Genomic DNA, 19,501 nt, shown 5'->3' with positions numbered 1-19,501 from the left:
ATCAGCTTGTTTGTCCGCGCTGGGTTTCTTTTGCGGTTGGGGAAGGACGTGCCATTCTTGACTCTTCTGTTGTAAAAGTTGGTTGAGCATGTCCTTCATTTCCTTCTAGAAGGCGAGGAACTCCTCCCTACTGACACCAGATGAGTCGGAGGTCCATTGGATGGATTGGGATGGTTCTTTGTTATCAGGGAAGGAGGTGAAATTGCGTGAGGTTGGCATTGCTTGAATGTTTGAAAGTCAAGAGCAAGATAATATCGCCTCCTAAAAGTAACTTCCTACAGACGACGCCAACTGTTGCGGGGTAAAAAAATAGTTGGGATGCTCCTTCGACTTTCGTTGACCTGAAAGAAGAAAAGAACAAAGGCTTGGAGGACCCGGGGTGTACTCCGGGGGATCACTCCGATGCCTAAGTAAGAGGAAGGCTTTTAGGAAGGCTAAATGCAACAATAGAATAGTGTTATGTCACTTACCTTTGCCTGTACTCCCAATCCCTTCTTATAGGGGCTTGAGTTGATTGCTGGTTGGCTCAGATTTATTGCGTGGGGGCGCGAATCGCTCTCCGGCCATAAGTGCGCGCGCCTATTACTCGGCTTTTAAGGGCGTCAGCGTGAATCTCTCCTCCTCTTCATTAGGTCGAAGCTAATCACTCGTCAGAAAGTCAGAGCTGCAGAAAGTATGGGACAGGCGTTGACCTGCCCTTATTAGCGTGATTTGTTATGGGCATATCAGACTATTTTATTGCAAAAAATCTTTTTCATTTCTTAATTGAGAGACCATCTCTCTTCACACTAAGTGTGAATGGCTAATACTTAAATCCCACTTCTATAATATATTGAAGCAAATTGCAATCAATTGCATTCATGTTTGTACTTCGTATCCTAAGTAGATACGTGGTGATAATACTCATTCAGTCGCCTAATTGCTAACTGTTAGATTTTGAATTTAGTGATTTGGTTCATCATTTATCATACACTCAAAGAGCATAAAAAAGGCTAAATAAAGTTTAAACTCTCAAATTATTATTTTTTATGGCTGCATTGTCATTTAGGAAAGAAATTAATAATAAAAAAATGCTATCCTACTAGTAATATTATAATATGGGAACAATGATACGCTTTGTCAATTTAAAATTTTCAAGTTCCAACTCACGGGGCGTTGATTACATAGTAAGAGGTCGTGCCAATGCTTTTTTGGTCAATTGAAACTTTATATTCTTGAACTTTAAATGAAATAAGCTATAACCACAGTAATATCCAGAGGATACAGAAAAAAAAAAACAAAAAAAACAAAAAAAAACAAAACAAAAGGGTTTGAAATTTTTAATCCTAAACAAAAGAAAGAGGAACAACTACTATTTCAGTTCTAATTTTAATTAATAATAATACTTGTGGGGAACAATTTCACTTGGAGAGGCGAGGAGCCAAAGGGCCTAAAGCCTCCATAAATACACACGCATACATTAATTGGTAAATATGTAATGCGCATCACGCGCAATTGTAAGGGCATAATCTTAGGTTATACTTTAGCAATTTATAGAATATTTTAAAGTTTATTTTTAAAAAAATAATGTTATATTCTCATAATTATTTTCATAAATTAAAGCGAAAATATTTAAAATTTTATGTCAAAATATAATTTCCTTTACAAAATATGTGCAATCAAAGAACAATAGAAAAATTAGTATTAATAGAAATGACAACTAAATAACATGTGTTACGTAATATTTTATTTAAGAATACTGTGTATGATAAATATTAAATTATATTATTCATACATTATCATACAATAATATAATAAATATAAATTATCCATCTTCACTCTTTTTAATTAATTTTCTAAACATCCTCAAATGTGTGTGTGTCTCTATTTATATACTTATAAATTAATATATATATATATATATATATATATATATATATATATATATATATAGATCTAATTTCTTCCATTGATCTGATCAAAATTTTTGTGTGTGTGTGTGTGTATAATACTTATAAAGGGCTTTTGGTTCTTAATGAAAACCCCTTGGGTGGAATGGCTGGTATCTAAGTGCTAATTTATTTTCATATTGACGCAATAGTGATTACTTGCTTGTTTGCACTTTTTAAGTTTTTCCTTGTATGTATATACATATAATGGTGGAGAAAATCCAGCAATATCCCTTAACTTCTAAGAAAATGACAATTCACCCCTTATATTTTTAAAAGTTATCAAAAAACCACCTAAGTTTAAATTTTATTGACATTATTAAACTATTAGTCAACTGTTATGTATATATGAAAAAACTTAGCTATGATAAAATGATATTTTAAATTTTAATAAATTAAATTTAAAAAATTGATCAACATAATCTCTTGAAAACTAACTAAACGATTCAAAAATCTAATTAATACTCAAATTAACTGATCTATTCAGTCCAATCACTTTAGATCAATCAATTGATATCAACATAACAAAAAAAATTATTATTATTTTAAATTTTTTTAAAATATATATATAAATAAAAATTACTAATAAATCATTAAAAATACCTAGTAATTATAAAACTACAAAATATATTTTAGATGTAATTTTTACAAAAAATTAATGACTAAATACATCACAAAATAAATAAAACATAGTTCAATATTTTTAAATTCAAGTAACTTATCAAACATAGTATTAAAAAAAAAAAAGATAAACGAAAATTTTCAGATTGTAATAAACATAGTATTAAAAGTCTTGTCAATTTTATGTCTCTACTCCCATTGTAGAAAAGGTAACCCATCCATTTGCGGAACTTTTCAGGCTCATGATCGATATATTCCTTTGCGTGGCTCCGACTCCTAGATCTCCTTCTGTTATGCTAGACATTTCCTTCCCCATGATTGGGGAGAGGATCATTCTGGACTTTGTGCTGCTTGTCGTCAAAGTATAACCAACCTGTATTCCTCAATGTTTGTGCCTTATGTTTGAACACTTAGCAGCGGTCAACGGTATGTCCCGGGGCATTGGCATGATATGCGCACCGGGCATCTAGGTCGTACCAATATGGGAAAGGGGGTATGATAGGAGTCCCTGAAATGGTTGAAACCATGTTTTGTTTCGTCAATTGAGAGAATATGTCTAAATATGTCATTGGAATGAGGTCTATTTTCCTAATATTCCTCTAGACGACCCTTTCTTGTGTTCGGTGAATCAGCTAGGTGGGCATAGGCCCAGAAGGAACCATTTGAGGCCTCACGCCTGCATATGCTACCTGATTAATGGTGGGTCCGAAAAAAAAAATTTTCTTAGGCCACTGATTTTTGCCTCCTTGATGATAACGCTCCTGAAACGTCTGAGCTTCCTTATCTTTCTTCCTTCCCGTCCATTTCTTGCTTGATCCTAAATCTGAATCCACGCTTTTGGCTTTGCTTGTCTTGGTGGTTGCCTCAATCCTCTCTCCAGTGGCCACGACATCCATGAAATCACGAGGAGTTGCTCTTAGGAGGTGCCCACAGTAGGGTTCTTTTAATGTATTCATGAATAAGGAGATAGCCTCCTTATCCTCCATTGATGAAGAAAAATGCTAGATTTGAATGAGACAACAGTTGTGAGCAGAGTTTTCAGGAATTGAAGTAGAGATTAGTCACAGTGCCTGTATTGATCATCCTGTTTTGGGGTGAGGGGTATACCATTTATAGTGATGCGTCCTTAAAGAGACTTGACTGTGTGTTGATGCAGCATGGTAGGGTAGTGGCATATGCATCCAGACAATTGAAAGAATATGAGAAGAACTACCCTACCCATGATCTTGATTTGGATGCAGTGATACATACATTGAAAATTTGGAGGCATTACCTATATGGCGAGCAGTGCGAGATTTTCCCCGACCATAAGAGCTTAAAGTATTTCTTCACTTAGAAGGAATTGAATATGAGGTAGAGAAGGTGGTTAGAGTTGATTAAGGATTTTGATTGTACTATCAGTTACCACCCGGGGAAAGCAAACGTGGTAGCTGATGCACTGAGCAGGAAGTCTGGGGTATCAGCGTTGGCAGCTATGGAGATCCAACATCCGATCATGATGAATCTAGAGAGACTTGGCATTGAATTGATAAAGAGTAATACTCCAGTATGTATCGCCAGCCTAGTGGTAAAGCATACTCTGTAGGAAAGAATTAAAGCCGCCAAGAAAGAAGATCCAGAATTGGTAGAGGTAATGGATAGAGTGCATAGTGGTCAGGGAGAGGAATTCTGCATTTTAGATGACGGAGCTTTATGATTCCGTTCCAGACTGTGTGTTCCTGCTGATGCTGACATTAGGAGGACTATTTTAGAGGAGGCCCATAGATCTTTGTACACGGTTCAGCCCGGCAGTACGAAAATGTACAGGGATCTGCGAGAATTTTATTGGTGGAGTGATATGAAGAGAGAGATTGCCGAGTATGTAGCCCATTGTTTGACATGCCAACAGGTAAAAGCTAAGCATCAAAGGCCAACGGGTCAGTTGCAACAGCTATTTATCCCAGAATGGAAGTGGGATCATATAACCATGGATTTCGTTTTAGGGCTGCCATCGACATCGCATGGCTAGAATGAGATTTGGGTGATAGTAGATCGGTTGACTAAGTCCGCCTATTTTTTCCCTATCAAAATCAGCTATTCCCTTAGTCGTTTAGCGGAGATTTACATTCAAGAAATAGTTCATTCACATGGGGTACCTGTATCTATTGTGTAAGATCGAGACCCGCAATTCACGTCACGATTTTAAAGGAGCTTGTAGGAGGCTCTGGGGTCTCAGTTATCATTTAGCACGACATTCCATCCTCAGTCAGACGGACAAACTGAGAAGACCATACAAATACTAGAAGATATGCTCCGAGCATGTGTTTTAGATTGTGGGGGTAGCTAGACTCAGTTCATTCCACTGGTGGAGTTCGCTTATAAAAACAGTTACCAGTCTAGTATTGGCATGGCACCGTTTGAGGCTTTGTACAATAGGAGATGTCGATCTCCTTTGTATTGGGACGAGATGGGTGAGTGGCGAGTTGTGGGTCCAGGGATGGTGCAGCAGGCATACGACAAGGTTTGGCTTATCAGGGAAAGAATCAGTGCAACTCAGAGCCGATAGAAGAGTTATACCAATAATCGCTGTAGGAACTTGGAATTCAGGCTGGTGATCATGTGTTTCTGAAGATAGCTCCATTGAAAGGAGTTATGAGGTTTGGTAGGAAGGGTAAACTTAGCCCTAAGTTTATCGCTTCGTTTGACATTTTAGAGAAAGTAGGACTGGTGGCCTACAGGCTAGCTTTGCCACCCACACTATCTAGGATACACGACGTATTCCATGTATCTATGTTGAAGAAATACATCCCAGACCCTTCTCCTATTATTAGTTATGGTGAGTTAGAGCTCAGTGATTCGCTAATCTATGAGGAGGTACCAGTGCAGATTCTGGACAGAAGAGCATAGGAACTACGTAATAAGAAAACTTCTCTAGTAAAAGTTCTATGGAGGAATCATGCAGTAGAAGAGACTTCTTGGGAACTCGAGAAACAGATCAGATAGAAATATCTGATACTATTCCAAGGAGTTTAAATGTAATTAGAAATGTGAGAAAATATGTAATGTTTCTTGTGCAAGTACATGTAATGTTATACGTAGTATGAGATATTTAGTTTTGGAAGAATTTTCTTTTAGTTTATATAATCTCCCAGAACTTGAGTTGTAACCACAGTATTCCTCCACCGCAAGTGAGGGTAAGTAATAAAATAAGTAGACCATTTTACTTAAGGGATGATAAACTATGTGAATAGTAAATTTCGAGGACAAAATTTTATAAGGAGGGGAGAATGTGACAACCCGAATAAAAATGGAATTTAAATAATAAAGAGGAAGGGAAATGGAAAACAGTAACACAAAGAGGGGGGGTTGACTTCGTTGACGAGGGTATAAGAAAATTCATCGACGAAGGTAGGATTCGTCGATGAGAAAATACCGAGAGAGGTTTTTGAGTAGTCTAAATTTCGTCGACGAGGAATATATTTCATTGAAGAAATTATTGAAGGACTCATCGACGAGATGACTTGGCTCATCGACGAATCTAGTCCTATAAATACTAAAAATCCAGATTTTAACTTCACACTTAAGCAACACTCGCCCTCTCTCTCTCTCTCTCTCTCTCTCTCTCTCTCTCTCTCTCTCTCTCTCTCTCTCTCTCTCTCTCTCACTTCGATTTTGGGCCAAATTTACACTGGATCGACAATCCGAAGTCACCACGATGCTTCTGGGGAAGTTCTCTCCAAATCTGTCGGAGCGGATCGTTGGTGAAAGCACATTGGAAATCATCCCTAAGTTGAGGTAAGACTTTTTAAGCCAAATTTGATATTACGACAGTTATAGGAAATGATGTACACGTGACAATACTGAAGTTTAATACTAGGAGTTTTCAGTTTCAAGGTATTGATTAGGAAATCCTACGGGGGTTAGATTAGGATATTTTGGGAGCTTTCTCAGTAGTCAGGTAAGGGAATAAACTAAAGCAGTCATTTTCATGTACATTATTATTATTTATGAGAAAAGTTATTTTCTAAAAAGCATGTATTATAGTTATAAATTATGAAGGAAATATACGTTTGAGAAAAATATTGCTAATATATTGAAATGTATATATATGTATGAGATGCCAGAAAGTATGATTTTAAAATGCAATGTATGGTTTTATACAGCAAATGTGTGGTATGAATATTATTTTACGTGGAAAAATGTTATGATATAATAATGATATGAATGCAGTATGATTTGAGAATTTATGGAAATATACAGTACACTATGATGCTGATAAATGCATGATAAAATGATTATTTTCAAAATGACGTATTTATGTATGATATGCTCGGCACGAGGCCGTAATTATGATATGTTCGGAACGAGGCCGTAATTATGAAATTATGAAAGATACTATATTATATGTTATCAGAACCCAGATGTTAGTTTAGTTCAGTTTCAGGAGCTCGGTACCGTAGCTATATAGATTAGATGTTTATGATCAGATTAGTGCTAACCACCCCACAAGGGGGTGGGAGATGGATAGTCGATGTGGCTTTCAGTAGAGTGTGGACATCCACCTGGCAGTCCAGACTAGGGTGCGGCGGGCCCATCGTACTTACAGACATTTTTGACTCGGCAGTGGTAGGCCAGCCATTATCGGGTCTCGCCTTTGGCCTGCACAACCCGTCATGGGGAGTACTATATGACATCAGCTAGCTATTTATCCTGGGTGTGTTTTTAGTATTATCAGATATAACAAAAAATTTATGAATGATATGAGTTACAAGAAAAAATATGAAAGTATATGATGATTCAATATGTTATGACGTATGTTCATAGATATATGAAATGTATTGTATATGTATAATTGCATTATATATATATATATATATATATATTCATGTTGACGTACAGCTCTATTTAGTTTATTTTCCCTTATTGAGAAGTGTCTCACCCCCAAACTTAATTAATTTTTCAGGAGACCCTGAGAGACTAGCGGGTCGTGGCTGCCGTTGAATGAGTTGAGCTTCCCTGCTAGTAGGGTAAGCAGTGAACTAGGATCAGAGGATTTTTGATGTATGATCCTAGTGTTATTTTGACTTTTTGGAGATTGTAAACATATACAGTATATTGATGATGTAGTAAACTCTGGTATTATGTTTTATAGTTGGATGATTGAGATTTTATACGTACTACTGCTTAGGTTTCTGCTGTGAATGACAGGTGTCCCTGTTACCCATGGTTTGGGTTGACCATTTCCATTTATTATGTTACATTATATATTAAGAAATTTGAGGACGTTACATACCATCTGATGGCCGACCCAGTCAAATTGCTCTGAAAGCAGTGCATCATCAGTTTTTTGTCGTTTGAGTATGATGTCATCGTTTGACAGTACAAATGTAAATGGGTTCGAGGGCATCGGGTTTCATTGAACTTCTCTAAGTTCGGGATCTTGAATTTTGGTGGTAGGACCACCTTCGGAACAAAGCAGAGGTCCTCCGGATCAACATAACCGAATGCATTAGTCCCCTCAATGGCTCTCAACTACTCCTCAAGCACATCACAATGACGCTCAGTTGTGATTCTGCTTGCCCCCACATCTGTCAACATTATCGGGAGTATTCCAACTTTTGGAAACCCTAGGAATGGTGCAGCTAGAATGAATGTGGCCATATTTGGTGATGGACATTCTATGACAACTGGAGGCAACTTGGACATCTACCCATGAACCGGGTTGAACCCCAGAGGATTGGTGGGATATGAATTTTCCTCTTCATTTGTTAATTATGCCGTTTTTCCTTTATTTAATAACAAATCTAGGATCTTATTCATTTTTTTCATTTAACTCCTCTTACCCTTGTTCAAGGCCTATAATTTTGCTTTCCACCTATTCAGCCATAGTTCCTCTTTTCTTTTGGTGTTGTAAGGGTGGGTAGAGGTGGGCTCAATGTTGGAATTCAGGATTTTAATTTGGATTAATTCTACAGGAAGTTGGAATGTGATTACCAGCCTATTGGAGAAGAACATGCATGCATGGTTATGTGTGAAATTAGGCATGAGATGCAATGAATGCCATAATCATTTGACCAGAGTTCCGAAAAAAAACCTTATCCATTAATGACCTTGGGAATGATCCATTTCCTCCTTGGCAAGGTACTTTTTGACTTTTTCACAAATGAATTGGGCATTTTCAAAAAATTGGCCAAGTGTCATGGATGCCTAAGTGGATGCAGAATGTACAACACAAAAATTTTCAACACATATACAACAGATGTGGATTACAACATGTGGAGAAGGATGTGGCTCCTATCCCGACCCCGAGGTAAGTTTATATACACACAGGATTCTCCGAGGCTCTACCCTAGGCAAGGGATTTTGCGGGTAGTTATGTGTGGGCAGGCTCTAATCCCTATCAACAAAAGGTCCTTATATTGAACTTCAATCCTCCCCTATATGGGTCTGGAAAAAAGTCTGCATTGAGCGGAGTGATTTTTGGATCCCATCAAGCTCTACCACAAAGGGACTAACGCTATTACACTCATATCTAATCCTAGTAGGGAAAGCCCGGGTATAGGGCATGCGAGAGTGTGTGAAATCATCTTTTTTGCCTAAACCCTCTACTCCACATTTATCCACATGTTTATCAAAAATATTCACAAGCAATATCATGCTTATTCAATCAATAAAGGAAACAAAGTATTTACAGTTGATCACATGCTTAATCAATAAACAACAAAGTATTCACAATTGATTGCATACTTATTCATGGTATTCACAATTACAACAAAGTATTCTAGATATTCACAAAGTATTTGTGCAACGAAATATTCAAATGTATAAAAAAAAAAAAAAACGGAGTAATCAAAAGACTTATTAAATTTGATTTCTGGGATAATTATCAATTAATTACTAGCTCAACTCTTAAAAGTCCCCAGTGGAGTCGTCAAACTGTCGCGACATTCTCGGATGCAAACTTGGGACGAGAGATGGTTTTAAAAAGATGTTTTCATGGAAAACATAGTGTGATGAAGTCGCCACTAACCTTTTAGTGCGGTTATAACATTTGATTACTATCCAATTAAGGGTGGAATCAGTCTGCGTTGTCAAAGTCGAACTCAAGAGTTTGGTTATACGAGGGGAAGGTATTAGCAACCCCTACACGCTCGTTCTTTCAAACGGTACCTAATTAATTGAAAATCATCCTATAAATTAAACTTAATAAACCTTCAAAAATTACTCCTTTTCAAAGTTTGTGAAGAAATGTAAGAAATAAAAATATTATATAAGTATTCCCTCAGAATCAGGGCATACCGTACTTTGAAGAGCTCATGTCTCCCTTTGAAATCATTGTGATTGGAAAATAGAGAAAATATAGTACAAAATACACTCCTGGTATTTTGAAATTTCATAAGTTTTTTTAAGTAGGAAAATACCATTCTAGAGGTATGATACTTTAGTAGAGTGCTGAAAATGATTCCTCAACCTCAAAATATTTTTCTTGGATTTTTCTCTAATTTTCTCTGAAATTGATGATTTTCCCCTATTTTTATTTAAATAAAAAAATACAATCAAGAAAAAATAATAATAACTAAGTCAAAAATGTTTGTAGAATTTTCTCCTGAATTTTTCAATTTTTTTTGTGATTTTCCTAAGCTCAACAATGATTTTTAATCTAAAAAATATTTTTTGTGAAATTTTGCATTTTTTATTATTATTTTGTGACGTTTAACATAAGAATTATTTTAAGAAGAAAATGGCAATGAGAACTAGCTTTGAAATATTTTTATAATTTTTCCAAATTTCCTTGATTTTTTTGTAATTTTTCTAAATTTATTGTGAATTATTAAGAGTTTTAAAATAAGGTAACAAGGCTTAACCAGTTTGAGACCGGTTCAGAGGACCCAAATCGGTTTGGTGAAGAACCTGTTCAAAAAGGGGTTAACCTATTTAAGGTCTGGTCAAGACCATGCGCCACGTGTCTCGCAATAATAGGCAGATCTTTGTTTTGATGCTGACAAAAGCACAAGTTATTTATGTGTGCATTTAGCATGTGAATAGATCCATATTTAAGATCACACATAAGGGATAGAAAAATGGAAGTCAAGTTGAATCTTAACGCACATACTCCTGGCTTATTTCTTAAGGAAAATAAGGAGCAAGAGTAGATTTGTATTGTAAATGCATTTTAGTTTAGTTATTGGGTTGTAATAATGCATTTCCTACATGATGTGTTTGTTAAGCTCAAGAACATGACCTTAGACTTACTTTAGGTCCCCAAATTAAAAAGACATCAATTACATAAATAGGGATACTCTTTTGAGGTAAAAAATAAGGCACGGCTTGACTTTTCAAGGTGCTCGGTCGACTGACCTCATGACGTTATATATGCCTCGGTCAAACAACCAGACTTAAGGCCTGAAAGTCAAATGTTTGACTTGGCCTTGGTTGACCGACCATAAATAAACCTACCTTCCTCGGTCGACCGAACATTAAACCTAGTACTTTTCACTACACACGGTCGATCGACCGAATGAGCTAAAAACAGCTCGGTTGACCGAACCATCTAAGGTTCAAAAAATTGCCCATGGCTTAACCAACCAACAATATGATCAGTAGCCCAAACCTCAAATGTTTTTGAATGTTTGTGAGGGCTCAACCGACCGACCAAATACTCGGCCAACCGAACTTGTCAAGATGGTCAATTGATCCTTTGATTCAGTCGATCGAACCTTTCTATTTGTCCGAATATTTAATATCTTAACTTAATTAACTCGTCATTAAACTTTTTCAGAAATACTGGCTGTGTCCCCAACGGTTCTATTTTTGGAAGTGCCTATATATACTCCTTCTTATATACATTTGATTATATTTTTAGAAAGAGTGTATTTCCTGACCTTCTTCACTTGCATATTGTTTGCACTTTGAAGCTAGATTGATTGTGCATTTTCGTGAGCTAATCTCATAGTACTCAAAAAGCTTAAACTCTCCTATACTAGCATTTGAGTGTGTATTAATTTTTGAGAGTAAGTTATAGTTTTGCCATTGTATTTTTATTCATAAATATTGTTTGGGGAAACTCTACATTTCAACTTGCATCCTTATTGCAAGTTTAAAAAGCTTGCTTTGTGCCTTTGATTAAAATATTTTTACAAGCTTAAACTCTAATATCCATTGTGCTTGATACTTGGAAATATATTGTTAAGATATTTGTTTAGGGTTGTAGAGGATCTTTGATTATTCATATTGCAAATATACTATATTGAATCAAAGGTCTCACTTACTCACACTTATACGTATAGATACACATACTACTATGAGTTGATATATTATGTTAAGAATCACATTAAGCTTAATTTCCCATCATCTGTGAGTGCATTGTGCAGGATTGTAGTACATATTTGCTTAGTTGAGAAACATTTGAATTGTACACAAATTTTATATTCATTGTTGTATTCCAAGCATGGATTGAAGGGTGTTGATCTAATCCGAAAGGATCAGGTTGTAAAGGTTGAACTCATCCCTAGTAATTTGACCTGGTGTTGTAAACAGTATTGCTCCACCCGATAAGTGAGCATTAGTGGAATCCTCATAGCTAGCGTGGCTCGAGGCGGGAACGTAGGCATAGTTGGCCGAGCCTCGATATCATATCTTGTATCCTGATTTCTCTTTCCTTACACTATTTAATTTCTGCACTTATATGCTTTTTATTGATTATTGTGAATACTTGGGAAATACTGAGATTGCTTTAATTGTTTAAATTTATGCTTAGTTTAATTTATTGTGAGAATTGGAATTTGTTTAGAAAGAGCCTAGGTTGTGAAATATTGTTGTTTATATAAATTGAACTAGGAAAGTTTAAATTTCCAATTCACTCCACTCTTGGGAATACACCAATTCCATCAATTAGTATTAGAGCCTCATTGCATAGACTTAAAAGTTTGTTTGTAAAAAGATTGCAATGGCTCGGGTTGGTGTATCCCCATCTTGTAAGGGAAGGTTATCTACAAACCCTCTTATCTTTTAGGGTGAAAATTTCACAGAATGGAAATTCAGAATGACTATTTTTATTAAAGCATTAAATTGGAGGATTTGGACAGTAATTGCTTAAGGAAATGTTATTCCTATGAAAATTGTTGATAATGTAGAAATTCCTAAATTTGAAAAAGAGCTAATTGAGAATGATATGGATTTAATGCAAATAAATTTCGATGCCATGAACACTTTATTGCATGCTTTAGATTCTAACATCCTTCATGAAGTCATGGCATGTCAAAATGCTAAAGAAGTATGGGAGGAACTCAAAAAGAGGTATGGAGAATCTAAGAAAGAAAAGGCTATCACTCCAAGTGAATCAAGCTTAATGGATCATGGAGGAGATAATCAGTGCTTTATAACTTTAATCGACGAAGAGGTAAATTCATCTCCTTCTATCTTATTAAATGATTTATGCAATGCTTCATGCGATAAATCTTGTGATACATCTGATACTAAATTATGTGATAGTTTTGGTAGTGAAAGCATGCCTACTTATGAGGAACTCAAACAAGAGTACATTAAAACTCATAAGTCTCTTGTTAAAGCACTTAAACGCTATACTATTTTGAAAAGCAAGAATGAGGCATCATTAAAATAACTTGAATCAAAACATCTTGTTGAAAAGGAAAATGATTTGAAAATAAAAAATTTAGTAGAGAAGAATGAAAAATTGGAAAATGAGCTGAATGTCTTAAGATCCCAAATCTCTAGTGATAATAAAAAAGATCTTCTTATTTTAGAACTTGAGTGTAAAGCAAACACAATGTCTAAAGAATTCATAAAACTACAAGGTGTTTGCAAGGATTTAAAAGATCTAAAAATTCAAGACCTGGAAAGAAAAATTGAGAACCAAGCTAAGATCATCCATACATTCACTAGGGGCAAAGAAAATTTTGACAAACTATTAGGTTCAAAAAAATGACCTTACACAAAGAAGGTATAGGGTTTAATGGAATTGAAAATAGGAAGAGAACGAACCTATACATGGGATACTTTGTAAGAGAATCTAAACATTATGCTAGTACCTCCTCTAGTCTGTATACTCACACCACATGCACCTTGTGCAAAAAGAAGAGGCACATAAAATTTGATTGCTTGTTCAAAAGGAAAGATGTGAAACCCAAATGAGTCTAGGGAGTCAAAGAACCACCTAGTCCTAAGCCATCAAGACACAAAGATAGAAAAATGGTATGGGTTGTCAAGAAAGTAAACTCCTTAGGACTTAAGGATGAATTGATTCCACTTGGAATTACATAAATGCTTTCCTTAAGTTTTAGGCTTTGGGGGAGTGATGTCCATTGGCCTATGAAGTGGTCTGTCCCTAAAATGTCAAATCTTAGTGTATTCATTCCACCTTAGGTATACTAAGATCATTTGAGAATCAAGCCAGTCTGCAAATCCAAGTATATAACCAATCTGAACTTAAGGCATATACTTATTGGTTGAAATTTGAAATTATTGGCTACTTGAATAAAAATCCGCTTCCAAATGGACATGGCATGTTTGCCTTGTATTTAATTTTAAATGCTTAACTCATACTTAAATATGAAAATCTAATGTTAAGCATACTCTGTCCATTGCATAAGACTGAGCTTTAGGAAATAAAAAATACATTAAGCATCATCTTATCCTGAACTCATCTTGGGGCCTTAAAAGCCTAATACATTTTTAGTCATCTCTCTAGGCTTAAGTACTCTTGATCATAAGTCTTTATTCATCAAGTGCTTATTAATAGACATCCTTCTCGTAATCAAAATTAGGGTCATTGACTAAGGAATTCAAGCCTTACTGTTCAATCAAAATAATTCCTTGTGCTTTAAATATAAAATTCTCTGGTTTTGATTCATGCTAATGCCTTCCTTTTCCATAGGAAAACTTTACCACTCCACGATCATATATGGTAGAGTTTCATCCTTTTAGTGGGTCGTATCCTTGCTCTACTTGTTGATCATATATGAAGGATACTTTCCATTCTCCAAAGAGCATTGTTCATAATATTCATATTCTCCTATATGCTCTTTGCCCAAACTTGGACATGATTACTAGCATGAAAATATTTTGAAAAATGTTCAACGTCTTATAGATACTCTTTTGAACTTTATAACGTTCTATCTTTCAAAAGTATTAATCCAAAATTCTTTTCATTAGCTCTCAAACTTTAAGTCAAATCAATTGGAGCTTTTAATTGGTATCAAATGGCTGATATTATTGTCTAGGTTTCAATCTAGATGATGGAACAAAATACATAGAAACCTATGCATGAACAGTAAAACTCCAAAGCCATTCTTAACTTATGTCTTTCACGAATTAAGATTCATAAGAATAGAGGCAAAGTAGGCTTATAATCCTGGAAAAATATTGAGGGACTTTTTGGTCCAATAAGCTTATGTTTACAACACCAAGTTTAAATCACTGAAAAATCTTAGGGTACCTGGCTTAAGAATTTGAAAAAATTGGAAAAGGCGTGAAATGGATTAGGGCATAATTCAAGGGGAGCATATCTCTTTCATGGCTATAAATTTAATGCTCTCATCATTCTGCTTTTACCCATATTTCTTTTTGAGAATTGCACTGAACTCATAATTATCTATTGTTATTTATTGTTCATATTATCTTGATGGATAGTTTACTTTTTATGAACTGTTGATTGAACTACTGAAATACATGCTTGTGTTGAATGCCTCCTGCATAGCGGAAGCAATGAGAAGACTGCATGCTGGTAGATAATTTAGGTTGTTGCATGATTTATATGAATATTTTGTTGAAAACGACCAGCTATCAGGTACATGTTTTATGGAAAATGTTCTATTTACAGACGCCATGCTGCTAAAATTTTGGTAGAAATTTCCTAAATTAAAACCATGTACTAAGGATGATTATGATAAAATAAATGTTCTAATATTTTGAAAGGATGAGTGAAAACTAATTGAATATTAAATTTCATCCTAACATAATCATCAGGTATTTAGAGAGCTAAACATCTTTCCTATAGAAAAAACTTAAATGACTTATATGCATCACTTTTGTTTATTGAAATATTGAGGCTTTTAAGAAAACCCTGAACATCATATCCAGCTCTTAAAGGTCTATAAATAAATATGGGTTGTTCTTGGCTGTGAACACAAAATCATGCCTTAACATCACTTTTCTTATGCATGTGTGAATTATAGGGATAATTATACTAGTTGCAATTTTTGAAATAAATTTATCAATATCCAATATAGTTATGATAAAATATTTACGAATATGTGCTTATACTCTTGACATACTTAGTGAAATAAATCTTGATGAGTATAAGTGGTTTATTTCATTTCATCTAAGCACTTATTCAATCAATAGGGGAGCATCTAAAATGAAATATCCATCTTGCTATGCTCACCAACCTTTTAGCTTAGATGTGCCTTTGAATTCATTGTGGCTTGTGCTAAAATTTATTATTTTTATTGAAAATCTTAATTTGAAATATGTTGATTTGCCACATTCAGTTATTGTGCCATATGATCATGCACTTGGATTGTTTAATGTTTTGGGTTCATATGGTAGTTTTGGTTTTCTGGTTATACTATGAATGTGCTTAAATGATCAACTAGAAAATTGTTGCTGGCTTGCTTTAAATTAAAGTTTCTTTTTCAGCAAGCTACCCCCTAGTACTTTTTGCAAACATCAAAGGGGGATATATATTCATATACATAAACATACATATAAATATTTATAACTTTATTTAGCAAGAAAATGATTTTACATAAGATATATATTGTCTCTTATTTATGAACTTAAATGCTATATCTTTGTTGTTTTAATATATGCCCAAATGCTATATGAAAAAGAGGACAAATTTTTCTACACCTAAATGTTAAAGAGGGGAAATGTTTTTCATAGGGGGAGTTCTCCCTTACTAAGCTTATTTTAAATGACTAATTTTTACTTAACCTTTTTTGCTGATGCCAAAAAAGGGAGAAGTTTTCTGAGAAAAATGAAAAATAAGGGGCAAATATTTTTATAAAAGGGGTTAAAAATTTATGAGCTGCATGCATCATGTATTTGAGCTTTATTGCTAAAATTAAATGCATGATTACTTATAATGTCTTCTCTCTTAATATGCCTGAGCTATATTGATTATTTTTAAGTTATGCATATTCTTAGAGGGAGTGTAAAGATCTGAAAAATTAAAATGATTTAAATAATTAGAAAAAAAATAAAAAAAATAATGTTATTAATTAATTAATTAATTAAACATTATTAAATTAATTAATTAAATAAACAAATAAAAAGGAGTAGTACGAAAATTAATTAATTATATATCATCAAATTGAATTAATTAAATAAGATAATGAAGTAATAGTTATGTGGTATAAAGTTCAAATTCGGATTTCAACGACCATTTTTGCATGCAAACCCTCCTCTATTTCACTTCATCCCTCGCCCCTTCTCCCTTCGATTCCGGCCTCGTTCCTTACCGGTTTGACGATCGGAAGTCACCACATCACTTCTGAGAAGATTCTCTACACATCTACTAGAGTGATTTGTTGGTTAGGCTAACTTGGGAACTATCCCAAAATTTGGGTAAGTTAGTTAATTTTAGTTTTATTAAGGTATTTGGTATTTCTGGGTTGAGGAAGGTATTAGATGGGTTTATACTGAAGTTTTATTGGGAAAATATCAATTCTAGGGTGTTGAGTTGGGGAACACACAGGTGTGATTTTGAGTGTTTTGGTTGGCTTCCTAGAAAGCTAGGTAAGGGGATAAACTAAGTCAAGTTTCTTATGAAAATGTAATTACTATTTTATAGCATTTAATTTTAGGTAAATATGTATATTGTAAAATTATGTTGGAAATAATGTTGTTGATCAGAAATATGATTTTCATGTATAATATCAGAAATATGATTTTAAAACAGATTTTATGTTCTGAATATTAACCCTTTTGTGTGGCATGAGTAACATTTACCATGAAAATTATGATGATGAAATATTATGTTTAAAAAATAAGCATGTTATTATTGCTTTCAGGAAAATATTAAAATGATACAGGGATTTTCAAATTAAGGATTTTATATGATATGACGGCGTAAGGGTCGAGGATTTTATATGATATGTCGGCGTAAGGGTCATGGTTTTATATGATATGCTATGCCGGTGTAGGGGCCATGAATTTTATATGATATGTTGTGCAAGGTTTTATGAAAATATTAACATGATAGATATTATTATGAAATAACCATATATCATTATTTAGAAATATACTATAAGTTATCAGAACCTGGTTGACTTGGCTTAGGCTTTCACGAAACATGGTACCATAGCTATATGATCACGATCATGTATATGTTAGTGCTACCACTTGTTGTAAGGGGCAGTGGGAGAACGACAGTCGATGTTGTTTTATGGTAGTGCAGGCATCCCTCTAGTGTCCGGACCAGGAGGGGCAGACCCATCGTACTTACAGATTTATGTTGATCTAGCATGGTCGGCCAACCATTGCTAGGTCCCGCCTTCGGGCTGCACAACCCAGCCATGTGAGGTTAAGACATGACACCAGCTAACTATCCATCTAGGGTGTTATCTCATGTACAGTTATATGAGATGATTTTTATGTATATAAATTCAGTATGTTATACCATGTTATGATAAATTATGTTTTTCTAGATATGATACAGAAAATTTTATCAAATATAATTTATGTACTGTTATACGTATAACATGAAAACACTCATGTTTCCACACACTAATATTTATTTCCCTTAGTGAGAGGTGTCTCACCCGAGCTATATAAACATTTTAGGAGCCCTAGATAAAAGAGCAGATAAAACTTTGCAGTGTTAGAGTTCGACTGTTCTACCCTGTCTAAAGGGTAAGTCATTTTGCTAGGGTCTAGTATATTTTGGGTGGTGACCGTAGGGCACTTTTTGGATCTTTTGGGGTGTGTGTATGTATATGAAAGTTGTGGTAAAACTATGGTATTGTGTTGGATGAATGATTTGATATGTATATGATTTTACGTTTCCTGCTGCTAGGTATCAGAGCTATATTTCAGGTATATCCCTGATACCCATGGGTCTAGGTTGATTATGTTTTATCATAATTATTATGTTTTAAAAAAAATTATGGTAAAATAGGCAGGTCGTTAAACAGAGCTTATGGCCTCTAGGAGAAGTTGGGAGGTTGTTGCCACCCGGGGTTGTAGGTATTCGAATAAAAGTCATTGGACGACTTATCAAACCAATTGTGGGTGACTTTCACTTCCTCTTGCACAAGCTCAGGTTGAGAGTGCCATGGGGGCAATTATAACATGTATGGAAAGGGTTAGAGCAAATTGCACAAACATCTGCACACGCTATTGTTTGCAGTCCTAAGGACAAGCATTGATCTAATTTTTTGGATATGATGCAAAGTAGAGGCTATGTCCTGACTTGTGGCCAACTCATAAAATTTCTTAGGTTTATAGGTTGATGGATTGGGTAGTCTACAAGTGGCAGCCATGTGCTGCTAAGAATTTTCCGCCAAATTTTAAAAGAGAATCCAAGCCTCGTTCTCGTGCTTTGTGAGGAAAGGACCTCCGCACGATGCATCAACCATGGATATATCTCTCTCAACTAACCCTTTGTAAAAATTTTGAACTAATTACCACTCAGGGATCTGATGATGTGGACATTTACAAAGAAGGTCCCTAAAAAGCTCCCAGGTCTCAAAGAAAAGCTCCCCATCTGTTTGTGTGAAACTTGTTATTGCCCTTCATAGCTGGTCATTCTTCCCAATTGGGAACTACTTTTTCAAGAATTCATGCTGCATAGTGGCTCAATTGGTCACCGAATTCGGCTCTAAGGACGTCAACCATTATTTGGCCTTATCCTTTAAAGAGAATGGAAAAATTCTAAGACGAAGGGCGTCGTCACTAAAATTAGGTACGCGGATAGTGGAGCAAATCTCCAAGAACTCATATAGATGCTGATA

General features: G+C 34.9%; 1 non-coding gene across 1 annotated transcript; it reads left to right on the top strand.

Annotated features, from left to right (window-relative positions):
• Positions 1-19,184: 19,184 nt before the first annotated feature.
• LOC131149976 (small nucleolar RNA R71) lies at positions 19,185-19,290 on the top strand. The gene has a single exon (XR_009135364.1). It is a non-coding gene; the product is annotated as a small nucleolar RNA R71 (small nucleolar RNA).
• The last annotated feature ends 211 nt before the right edge of the window (positions 19,291-19,501 follow it).

This window comes from Malania oleifera, chromosome 2 (assembly GCF_029873635.1).
Source record: "Malania oleifera isolate guangnan ecotype guangnan chromosome 2, ASM2987363v1, whole genome shotgun sequence".
Classification (NCBI taxonomy): Eukaryota; Viridiplantae; Streptophyta; class Magnoliopsida; order Santalales; family Ximeniaceae; genus Malania; species Malania oleifera.
The sequence above is the reverse complement of the archived record's forward strand: the minus strand, read 5'-3'. Positions and strand labels throughout refer to the sequence as shown.